Source organism: Vombatus ursinus, unplaced genomic scaffold (genome assembly GCF_900497805.2).
Source record: "Vombatus ursinus unplaced genomic scaffold, bare-nosed wombat genome assembly UNPS02014807.1, whole genome shotgun sequence".
Classification (NCBI taxonomy): domain Eukaryota; kingdom Metazoa; phylum Chordata; class Mammalia; order Diprotodontia; family Vombatidae; genus Vombatus; species Vombatus ursinus.
This window is the reverse complement of record NW_020954585.1, coordinates 8868411-8879924: the sequence shown is the minus strand read 5'-3', so window position 1 is coordinate 8879924 and position 11514 is coordinate 8868411. Positions and strand designations below refer to the sequence as shown.

The 11514-nt window shown below is 38.1% G+C and overlaps 1 pseudogene; it reads left to right on the top strand.

The window, feature by feature from the left end:
• The first annotated feature begins 1349 nt into the window (after positions 1 to 1349).
• The window catches only part of LOC114052004, a 23081-nt pseudogene continuing 12916 nt past the window's right edge, over positions 1350 to 11514 (top strand).

Genomic DNA, 11514 nt, shown 5'->3' with positions numbered 1-11514 from the left:
TAGGTCAAAGTTATAGGAGAACCTTCCAGACCTGAAATTCTGATCCTAAGCTTGGACCCCATTTAAAGGAGGCCCATGACATTATCCTATGTCATGTTTATGTCATGGTGAGAGCTGAGGCACATCTGATTAACTAGTATGGTGAGATGGAGTCTTTATCATTGAATGAAAGGGTCAGAGAGTTGGATTATATGACTTTGACAGTTCCTTCCAGCTCTAAATCTATGATTCTTTCTTCCAAATCTCACACTCATTTTATACCAGTTTGAATTTGACTCTCCCTGAACTGACTGGAGCACTGGTAAATATAAATATTATTGGTAATAGAATTGTCTATGCTGTTAAACACAGTTAGATGGCAAAGTGGATAAAATGCCAGGCCTGGAGTCAGGAAGATCTGAATTCAAATCTGGCCTTGGACATTTACTAGCTGTGTGAGTGTAGGCAAGTCACTTAACCCTCTTTGCCTCAGTTTCTTATCTGTAAAATGAGCTGTAAAAAGAAATGGAAAATCCCTCTAGTATCTTTGCCCAGAAAACCCCAAATAGGGTCATAGAGAGTCAGACATTACTGAAATGACTCAACAACAGCAAACACTATAAAACAAACCAGGATAACAATAGCTAACATTTATATACTGCATTAAGTTTTGCAGATGTTACACATGTTATCTTATTTGATCCTCACAACAACCTTGTAAAGTAGTTGCCATTAATATCCCTGTTTTATAGATGAGGAAACTGAGGCTAAGGGAATTAAGTGACTTGTCTAGGGTCACACAGATAAGTGGGATTTGGCCTTATATCTTTATTACTCCAAGTCCAGTGCTCTATCTGCCACCACATGTACAGATGTGGATACAGTGGATACAGCAGTGTGGTATCCTGTAGGAAAAACATTATTTCTTGTATTTTCACATATTGGGGGGAGGGAGGAAGTAGGATTGGAGTCCCTGAAAATTCTGTATTGTTAGCAAACATCATAGGGATTGGTCTGTTTTGTTCTGGGAAGGGCCTCCGTGTTGTAAGATGAACAATGCCAACCCTATGGAACTTAGTCCTATGCTTGCTTTAAGATGCAGACCTCAGAAACAGAGAGGAGTGCCCACCCCCAGCCCCTGCCCCACCTCTTCTTTGGTATCTGGACATGCAACCAAGCTATCATGTGAGCAGTGAAGGGGGTTGGTTTACCTCAGGTGGCCCTGGAGGCCCGAGGTTTGGTTGGGCTGTGTTGCCAAAAAGGAGGTAACACCCTTTCTTCTGTTTCTCCCCTCAAAAGAGTTCTGGCAGTGAAATTAGGCTCAGAGGTTTGCTGTGGCTCCGTGCCATTAGGACTATCCTCTCCTGATCATGCAGCTGCTGCTAAGATTCCAACAGTCCCGAGATCTGTGGGCCTCCTGGCTGTCCTGCTGTCCACTGCACCTCCATCCCAGGAACGTGGCCCAACAGGCTTTCTTGGGGGCAAAAAATCCAGAAATGCCTGAGAAGTTTAACTTTGCAAATGATGTGCTGGATCACTGGGCTCAAATGGAGAAAGTGATAGGGATTTCTAGTGACTGTAGGTGTCAGAAATGGGGGAAATTGGGAAGCAAGAACTAGACTCCTAGTGTTTGTGCTGTTTAGTTTTTGGGAAGTAGAATATCAAAATCATGGCAAGTGTCCCCCAGAAAAGTGGGAACCCTTGCTCTACTCCAACCCCAACACAGAACACAACACCCAAAACCTCACAACACAACACATATTTTGTCTGCCTCTTCCCTGTAGTGTGGGTGGTTTTAGTTTCAAGTATCCCTAGTCCATCTTTCTGGTCCCTTTCTCTAGCTCTCCCACCTACTTCCTCCATGAAGTCTTTCTTAAGTCAGAATTTCCCCAAGGGCCAATTCATCTCATCTGATCACTGCTCTGTGGTTAACTATTTCCAATAGTTATGTTGTGAAAGAAGAATCAGGACAAAAGGGAAAAACCATGAGAAAGAAAAATATAAAAAAAAAAAGTGAAAATCATATGCTTCAGTCTGCATTTGGACTCCGTAGTTCTTCAACTGAAGGAGGTCCCAAAATGAGGGCAAAGAGGAGAAAGGTTGTTGTAGGTCTCAAACACAATGCATATTAATGGATCTGAAAGCCCATCTAGAAAAATCAAGCATTTGCTAGATCACAATCTATTCTTCCTCCTTCCATCTTTCTCTATCCTACATACTCTAAAGAAAACTTTCTCAGTTGCAGAAGTTAGCTTCACGGAACCAGGGGAATATCACACACAATAATAGCAACATTGTACAATGATCAAATATGATAGACTTAGCTCTTCTCAGCAATACAATGATCTAAGACAATTCCAAAAGACTGCTGATGGAAAATGCTATCCACATCTGGAGAAAAAACTATGGAGTCCGAATGCAGATTAAAGCATGTAATTTTCACTTTTTTTTGTTTTTTGTTTTTTTCTTTCTCGTGGTTTTTTTGTTCTGATTCTTCTTTCACAACATAACTAATGTGGAAATATGTTTAACATGATTGTACATGTATAACCTATTTCAGATTGCTTGCTATATTGGGGGGGAGGGAGAAAAATTTGTAATTCAAAATCACATAAAAATGAATGTTAAAAACTATTTTTACATGCAATTGTAAATAAGATTACTATTAAGTGGGGAAAAGGAGATAACCAACTAGAGGAAATATGTGGAAATCTTAGGAAATGATGCACTTGGAATAACAAAATAAGTTCCTTCTTTAAAAAAGAAGTTAGCTCCAAAACTTTCTACCCTTGACCTCCCAGAGAGACACAGGTTCCCCTAATAACAGCTAGATAGCATTTACATGCCTTAAGATTTGGAAAACACACAACCATGTGAGGTAAGAGCTTTTATTATCCCCATTTCACAGATGAGGAAATTGAGGGTGAGAGGAGTTGAGTGACTTTTCTAGGGTCACACAGCTAGGAAGTGTCTGTGGTGAGATTTTGGATTCAAGTCTTCCTGACTCTAAGACTAGTGCTCTCTCCATGGTGCCCAGTTAAGGCATCAGAATATCCTACTTGCCCAGCAGAGCAATCTTCATTGCAACTACCTCCAACTGTGCACAGTGGGATGGGGAATGCCTCCCAGGGAGTTAGAAAACCTAGCTTCTAGACCTGACTTGGCTACTGTATGATCTTGGTTAAGTCTGTTCCTCTTTCTTGGCTCTAGTTTCCTCTAAATTAAAAAGGTTAGACCAGATCATGTCTTAAGATTTCTTCCAGTTATGATGTTCTAGGATTCTTTATTTCTTCCTCACTCAATCCTGGCCATGGCCATTGCTTTCACATAGTGATAAATGATGTTGCCTAGGAGACAAATAAATCCTATAAAGAATAGAAATAGACCCTAAGAGGTTTAGAGGGAACCAGGAAGCATCCACAGGCAAAACAATGTCTTGAAGGCAACATTAAAATGATGTCACCATATTGTAATAATGTCCATGTTGACGTGAGCCTCTGAGTCGTATGAACTCATTCTGGCTTCAGAACCTTTGACCCAGTGGCCCTTAGACATCATTAACCCTACTCTCCAATGCAAACTGGACAGGAGCCCTCTCTTTCAAACAGTACAGGCTGTGTGTATGTATTTATGTATACACATAAATGTATGTATATATGTATTGTGTATACATCTCTATACATATCCATATATATACACATATGTGCATTACACACACATGCATACACTGTCCCAAGGATTAATATGCTATGCTGCCTCTTCAGTGTCTGACAGTTGTTACAGTATTAAAGCACATCTACAGCAGAACAAAAACAACCTTCTAACTTGCCTTCTTTTGTCACTGATCTTCAATGAAAGGTTGGAGGATTTAGTACACTCTAACCCATACGGATGGCTGGTCTCTGTGCATGCTGTATCACTAGGTTTTCTGTTTCACCAGGAGGGCAAGAAAGCCTTGACCCCAGCTCTGTGGTGGGTGAGTGATGAAGGCAATGAGGTGAAGTGGTACAAACCAAGAGTTCGGCGATTTCACCCGCCAGGCAGCCAATGTCCTCTCAGATGCCTGTGGCCTGCAGCAAGGAGACGATGTGATAGTGATTCTGCCCCGGATTCCTGAGTGGTGGCTGGCAATCGTGGGGTGCATTCGAGCAGGTTACTGGCCAGGCTCGGATTACAGATACTTAAACTTAAATACACAAAGGTGCCAACTATTTTGGTTAAAAAAAAAAAGCTATCCCTTTACCTTCCACACTTCCCACACTTCAACATTGCCAGGAATGGGATAAAATTAGGGAAGTGAATGGCTGAATATTATTAGTGCTTGGAGTAAGATTGATCTGTCAAAAACAAAATGGCCAGTATGGTACCTTGTGTCAAAGGCAGAAAAAGCAATATAAGAAGATCTAATGTAGGGAAAACCAAACAAGTGTTATCTTAAATATTAATAGATTGAATTTGCCAATAAAGGGAAACAAATTACAGAATGGATTAAAGAACAACACCCAAAAACATGCTGCTTATAAGAAGCATATCTAAAACAAAGAGGTTGATACACATTTAAAATAAAGGACTAGAGTGAAAGCTATTATGTTTCAGCTAAATTCAAAATAGCAGAAGTTGCAATTATGATTTCATGTAAGGCAATAGCAAACAGAGATGATATCAAAAGAGATAATCAGGGAAACTACATTATTACTAAAAACACCATAGATAATGAAACATGACTTTGAAATGGCAGTATAATACAGGGAAAATTTTCTAGAACTAAAGTCATGGAATCTTGGTTCAAATCTTGGCTTTGCTGCTTACTATCTGTGTGACTGTGGATAAGTCATTAAATCTTTCTAGGCTTTAGTTTCCTTATCTACATAATGAGAGGGTAAGACTAAATGATTTTTGGGGTCCCTTCCAGCTCTAAATCTATGATACTATTAGCCTGTGATATAGTGCTAAATATATAGGCACTGATAGCTATTAAGTTCTCAAAGGAAAAAATAACCAAAAAAAAGTTTAAGTGGTAAGACATGAATTCTAGTCAATTTTAGCATCTCCTTGTCAGAGCTCAATAAATCAAATGGAAAAATAAACAAGAAGGAAATTACAGACAAAATATTGGGGGAAACTGGATTTGATAGACATATGGAGACACAAATGGGAATCTTAGTGAATATACATATTTCTCAATCTTTCATGGAACTAATTTTTTAAAACACTGGAATATCTGCAACTCAAGCAAATGCATGATAGAAATGTTAAACACATCCTTTACAGACCACAACACAATGAAATTGTTAAAAAAAAAATGTAGACCTAAAGAGAAAATTAAAAAGGACATCCTAAATAATGATTACATCAAAGGCCAAGTCAGAGAAATATTAAAAACTATATTCAAAAGGATGATAATAATTAGATCACTTACCAGATTTCAAGGGAAACAGCTAAAGTAGTCCTTCAAATAAAATTTATATCCCTGAACATTTATCTTAATGTTAATTCAATTGCTTTAAAAATTAATTTGTATATCTCATCTTTAATTTTAAAAATATCCTCTTGTGCTTATTTTGGGATTGTTTGTTGGTTTATAGTTTTCCCTGTCATAAAATTAATTAACCAGACAATTGATTGCTTCAGCAAAGTAGTAAACACAAGATAAATCCACAAATCATCAGGATTTCTGTATACTAGGATGAAGAAATAGAGAAATATCATTTAAAATAATAATTAGAGGAATTAAATATCTTGGAGTTAATCTACCAAGAGCCAGCTAGGTGGCACAATGCTAGATCTGGAATCAGGAAGACCTGAGTTCAAATATAGCCTCAGACACATGATACTCACTAGCTGTGTGACGCTAGGCAAGTCACTTAACCCCAATTGCCTCATCAAAAAAAAATTTAAAATATGGACTGGGGACAATATTTCCCCCCCAAAAAATTTCTCTGATAAAAGTCTTATATCCAAAATCTATAGGGAATTGATACAAACTAATAGATACAACTGAGTTATTCAGCAATACCCAATAGTAGGAAGATAGGAAAAAATTTCTCAAAAAAGAAAACACAAATTATGAACTCAAAAGCAAAAAGCTTTAAAAAAAAAAAAGAAAGCTCTAAGGAATAATCATCACAGAAGGATAAAGGGCTCAGCCTATGATTTCATTGGTAGAGGGAGCTTCCCAGTAAGGAAATTTCTTCCACTAATGCAGATTGGTGCCTTCTCTGCAACTTATCATCTTACAGAGTTGTCTAGAGAACTTACAGTTTAATTGACTTGCCCAGGGTCAAATTGGTAGCATATGTCAGAGACAATACTTAAACCAAAGTTTTCCTTGTTTCCAAGCTAGTTCACTATCCACACTGACCATACAATTATCAAAGAAATAAAGATGAAAACAACTCTGAGGTATCACCCATCAAACTGGCAAAGTTGACAAAACATGGAAAAATGCATTTTTTTAGGGTTCATGAGAGGTAGAAAAACAAGCACATTAACTTGCTGTGGAGCTGTCCAACCACTGAAAAATAACTTTAAAATCATGAAAGTGCATAAATCACTCATACTCTTTGACCTAACAATCTCTTTATTAGGTATATACCCCCAAAAGAGTCTATAGAGAAAAAAAGAAAAAGAAAAGGCCTATTTATATGAATACATTCATAGCAGCTCTGTTTTGATATAGCAAAATATTGGAAACAAAATGAATCCAACATTAGGAGAATGGTTGCACAAATTGCAGCATGCCAGTGTGATAGGATATTATGATACCATGAAGCATGATTAATAAGAATTCAAATGTGTGAAATATCATATGAAAGGATGCAGAGTGAACAAAACAGAACCAAATGAACAATTTACAAAATTACTGTAACAATATAAATGAAGAAAATTTGAAATGGTAATGAAACCCAGATCAAAAATAGTATACAAAACTGATACTAACTTATAAAGCAAACATCTGCCCTTTCTTTTGAGAAATGGAAAATTATTAAAATGCAACATTGCAAATATTATCAGACACAATCACTCTTTATTTACTTAACTATTTTCAAGGACTTACATTTGGGGGAATTCATTTGAATTTAGGCCAGGAGGTTTTGTAATATATAAAAATAAAATTTATCAATTTTTTTAAAGATGACAAATACCCAAAGGTAACATTTTAAGTGAATGAATTTATCAGACGCTTTCCAACATGACAGCCAAGAAGGCTCCTGCCAAAAACAAAAACAAAGCAAAAACTATCTTCCATTGACTATCTAAAATTCCACCATTAAAGATTCATTCTTTTAGGTCTTTAATCTTTTTCAGTCCTCCAGGACCCTTCATTTAAATTCCATTGGCTTTTCAAGAGGTTATACTTTAAAATGATATCAACTTACAGTACACTTTTCATGCAAATTAGTTTCTAAATAATATTTGCAGGCCCAGTGACTAAAAGATTTTGTGAAAAACTAAGGATAGACATCCAGACAATAAGATATTCTTTGAAATCCCAGGGCTAAAATAGGGAATGGGAAAGCACCAAAGACAAATCGATTCCCTTCAATCACAATGTCACCTTTAGGCAACCCTCACTGAAGTAGCAAAGAGTTTTGAGCAGGCAAACTGCTGGCTATAGACACTGGACTTTTTGCTTTTTGCTGCTTTGTGGGAGGGCATGTGAACCAGAGGAGGGAATCACAGTGGCCTATACTAATTCTGTCTTAGTGAATGAATTTTCTCACCTCATTCTATGGACTCTGGCTGTCTATATCTCATACTTACCCAACATTTCCTGGTCACTGCCCATTATTTAAAGATGATAACATCTGATCCTGCTGGGGAAAAACAATTTCTACTACCACTCATTCTGATGAGTCAAAATTGACCTCATAAAAATCAAAGAATCATTAAATTTCAGAGTTGGAAGGAACCTCAGAGGTATAGTCTAATCTGTAAGTTAAGTGGGAATCCTCTCCATTCTAAATTAATTTTAATTCCTTGTTTAAAAAAATGTATTAACACTTTGTGCCTTTGATAAAGTACCTTGTATATGGCGCCATTGTACACTTTGTACTTTATAAATGTGTTAGCATTTTGTACTTTTATCATAGTCTTTTTTTGTATTATGGTTATATATGTACATATCATCTCATCTAATAAACCATAAGCTCACTGGGAATAGGGGCCACATCATAATGTTATTTATATTGCTAGTATTCTTAGCATCCCACCTTGCACACATTAGACATTCAATCATTATTTATCAAAGGAATTATTCAATGAACTTGCTTCTTCTAGGACTTGTACTCATTCCTGGGACCCCTATGATGACAGCAAAAGACATTACCGGCTACAGAGCTCAAAAGCCAGATGCATCATAACCAGTGAAGCTTTGCTCCCACTGCGGATGCAGTGGCACCTGACTGCCCTGCTCTGAAAGCCAAAGTCCTAGTGTCAGAAAATAGACATGATGGATGGATGGACTTCAGAAGACTGCTCCGGTGAATGTCTGGATCTTATTCACTCTCCAACAACCCTTGAACCTGTGTTTCTTAAAGGAAGGAGCCCTCTCTATACTAACAGCTTTCCTTAGGCTTAATTTTAAGTTCCTCTTATAGACTACAGTGGGTCTTGCTTTTAGAGTACATGGAGTTGGCAGTCACCTTTGTGTAACTGAAGGATCACTGGGAAGGGCCCTAACCATCCTGCTATGCCCCTGAAATTCTACCATTAGTGACTGATTCCTTTGTTTTGAAATACAAATCTTTTTGAGAAGGTAGCCAATTAAAGGAATGAATTGATCCAATTTTTTTCTGGGTAATTTAATCATTTTATTAATAAGGCTATACATTATTAATAAAATGGTGATCATTTGGCCATCTCTCTTAGACCAAAAACTGATCCAATTCTTTCCAACATGAAAGTTACCTGGGAATAGCTTCAAACAGAATGTGGCACACAACTAACTAATTAAGAGAAAAGGATCTTAGAGTCAGGGTCTATCCAAAGATGTGAAGCCTGGCTCAGAGTAATAAAAGTATGTTAGTTGCCTTAGAGGAGAAAGGGAGAGTGCCCATAAGGGGAGGAAGTCACTGAAAAATAAGATAGAAAGGACTGAAGAATAATTTTCAGCAGCTTCATTTTACCACGAAGCAACCTGGGTTATAAGTTTTGGTAGGAAGGGGTTGTTTCTCTTTCCTTCCTTACTGTTTGGCATTTACCACTTGGGCCTACCCTCTCCATGTAGCTGTCTCTAACACTGCTTTGGGCACCTATTTTCATGGGGATTCTTGCCTTGAAATTCTTGGCATTTCCAATTTGAAACAGAAGCAGCAAAATGAGGTAACAGAGCTGTTGATACCACTTTGGAAATGAGAGAACTAGATGCAGGTCACTGCCAAGCAAGGGTTAGAATACCTGCTGAGTTGATACCTGTCGACAAGCCAACCTGTTCCAGTCTCTAAATGAACATCTATTTGGCTTAAGTGAAACATCCTTCTTACTCAGGCCTAGAAACCAAAGGACCTTCAGAGCTGACAACTTAGGGTCACCCAAACGTCCCTAGTATTTGCCAGGGAGCCTCATTTCAGAAGAAAAGTGGATCAGACAGATTGATTTCTGGAGTTCTGTCTGGGTGCTGAGCATATGTGGATTTGTCTTTCAGAGAGGCCCCCACTACACACAGCTGTGTAGAAACTAGGAGTTCAGAAGCACTAACCATCTATTTCACCAGTGAGACCACTGGTGCCCCCAAGATGGCCAAGCATTCCCATGGAAGCCTGGGCTTCAAATCCATGATAGATGCTAGATAAGGAGACTTCTTTACCCAAAAGAGAATTTCAGGGGGTTCTGAGATGTTATTGGGCCTATCCCCCTATATTTTGGACAGGACTGAATTGAAACCCCTCCTAGGAAGACCATTAGCTTTGTTTATATGCCTGGCACATGGTAAGCATTTAATAAATATTTATTAATATTTATGGGAATTTCTCCTCTTTGAAGGAGAAATATTTTATATCTTCCAGAGATAACAATAATAGTAACATTTATACAATACTTACTAAGTGTCAGGCACTGTGCTAAGTGCTTTACAATTATCTCATTTGATCCAAACAACTACTCTAGGAGGTAGGTGCTATTATTATCCCCATTTTACAGATGAAGAAACTGAAGTTAAGTGACTTGACCAGGGTCACACAGCTCCTGACTCCAGGCACATCACCCTAGCCACTATGCCACTTAGCTAGCTGATCAGTAAGTTTTTCTGTTAGTCAATCTAAATCCTTCCCACTCACTTTGTTTTGTCCTTTGTAAGGAGGGAACAGAAATTTCCCACCACTATTACATCACATCCTCCCCTTTCCCCAATAGTGGCTTAAGCAAGACAACATAGAAGAGAGAAAGAGAGACAGAGATAGAGACAGACAGAGACAGAGAGACAAGGAGAGAGAGACAGAGACAGAGACAGAGAGAAACAGAGATAAGTCAGTTTTATCCTATTATCCCTATGAGGTCTCAGTCAGAAGCAGTCCATGTTCCTACTTACAAGAGAGTACAAAAATAGATTGGCAATTGAACATGGTAGAAAGCATGTTAATTAGCTTTGGGGGCAGCTAGATGGTGCAGGGGATAAAGCGTCGCCTGGAGAAGACTCATCTTCTTGAGTTCAAATCTGGCCTCCGATACTTCCTATCTGTGTGACTCTGGGTAAGTCACTTAACCTTATTTGCCTCACTTTCCTCATCTGCAAAATAATCTGGGGAAGAAAATGACAAACCACTCCAGTATCTTTGCCAAGAAACCCCTAAATGGAGTCAGACATGATTAAAAAAATGACGACTCAAAAAAAAATTAGCATTAGAGATAGTGGGCCAGGGTTTGAATCCAGGCTCTTTGATGCACTATTTATGTGACTTGGTATAAGTCACTTGACTTCAGGGCCTCAGTTTTCTTATCTATAAAATGAAGAGGTTGGACTTAATGACTTCTAAATTTCCTTCCAGCTCTAAATTTTTAATATTATGAAATAAATTTCTGTAATCTCTGGGTTTGCTTTCAGCTCTAAAAAGATGCTCCTTCCCTCACTGCTGTGGGACAACGGGAAGCATGCAATCCTGGGAGAACCTTGAAGGTCCCTTCTAACTCATATATTTTCTCTGAATCTGTGGCCCTTCAGCCCAATATGGGAAAAAAATTCCCATTTCATCCATTTAATTAAGAGACGTTCATATCAGAGCTTCTTGAATTAAGAATTCCTGATATTTCTATGGGGCTTTTAATGTTTCAAACTGATTTGTCTCGTCTGAATCTCCTGATACCCCTATGTGATAGATAGGATAGGGATTATTATTCTCATTTTACATGTGAGGAAACTGAGGCTCAGGGAGGAGAACTGGTCCAAGGTCAACCTGTTAGTTAATGGCAGAGCCAGGGTACCATGAACTATGCAGACATGAAATTTCACAATTATCAATGATTCTGGTGCCTTACATAAAGGTAGTCTTGTTTCTCTTCTCTTCTCTTCTCTTCTCTTCTCTTCTCTTCTCTTCTCTT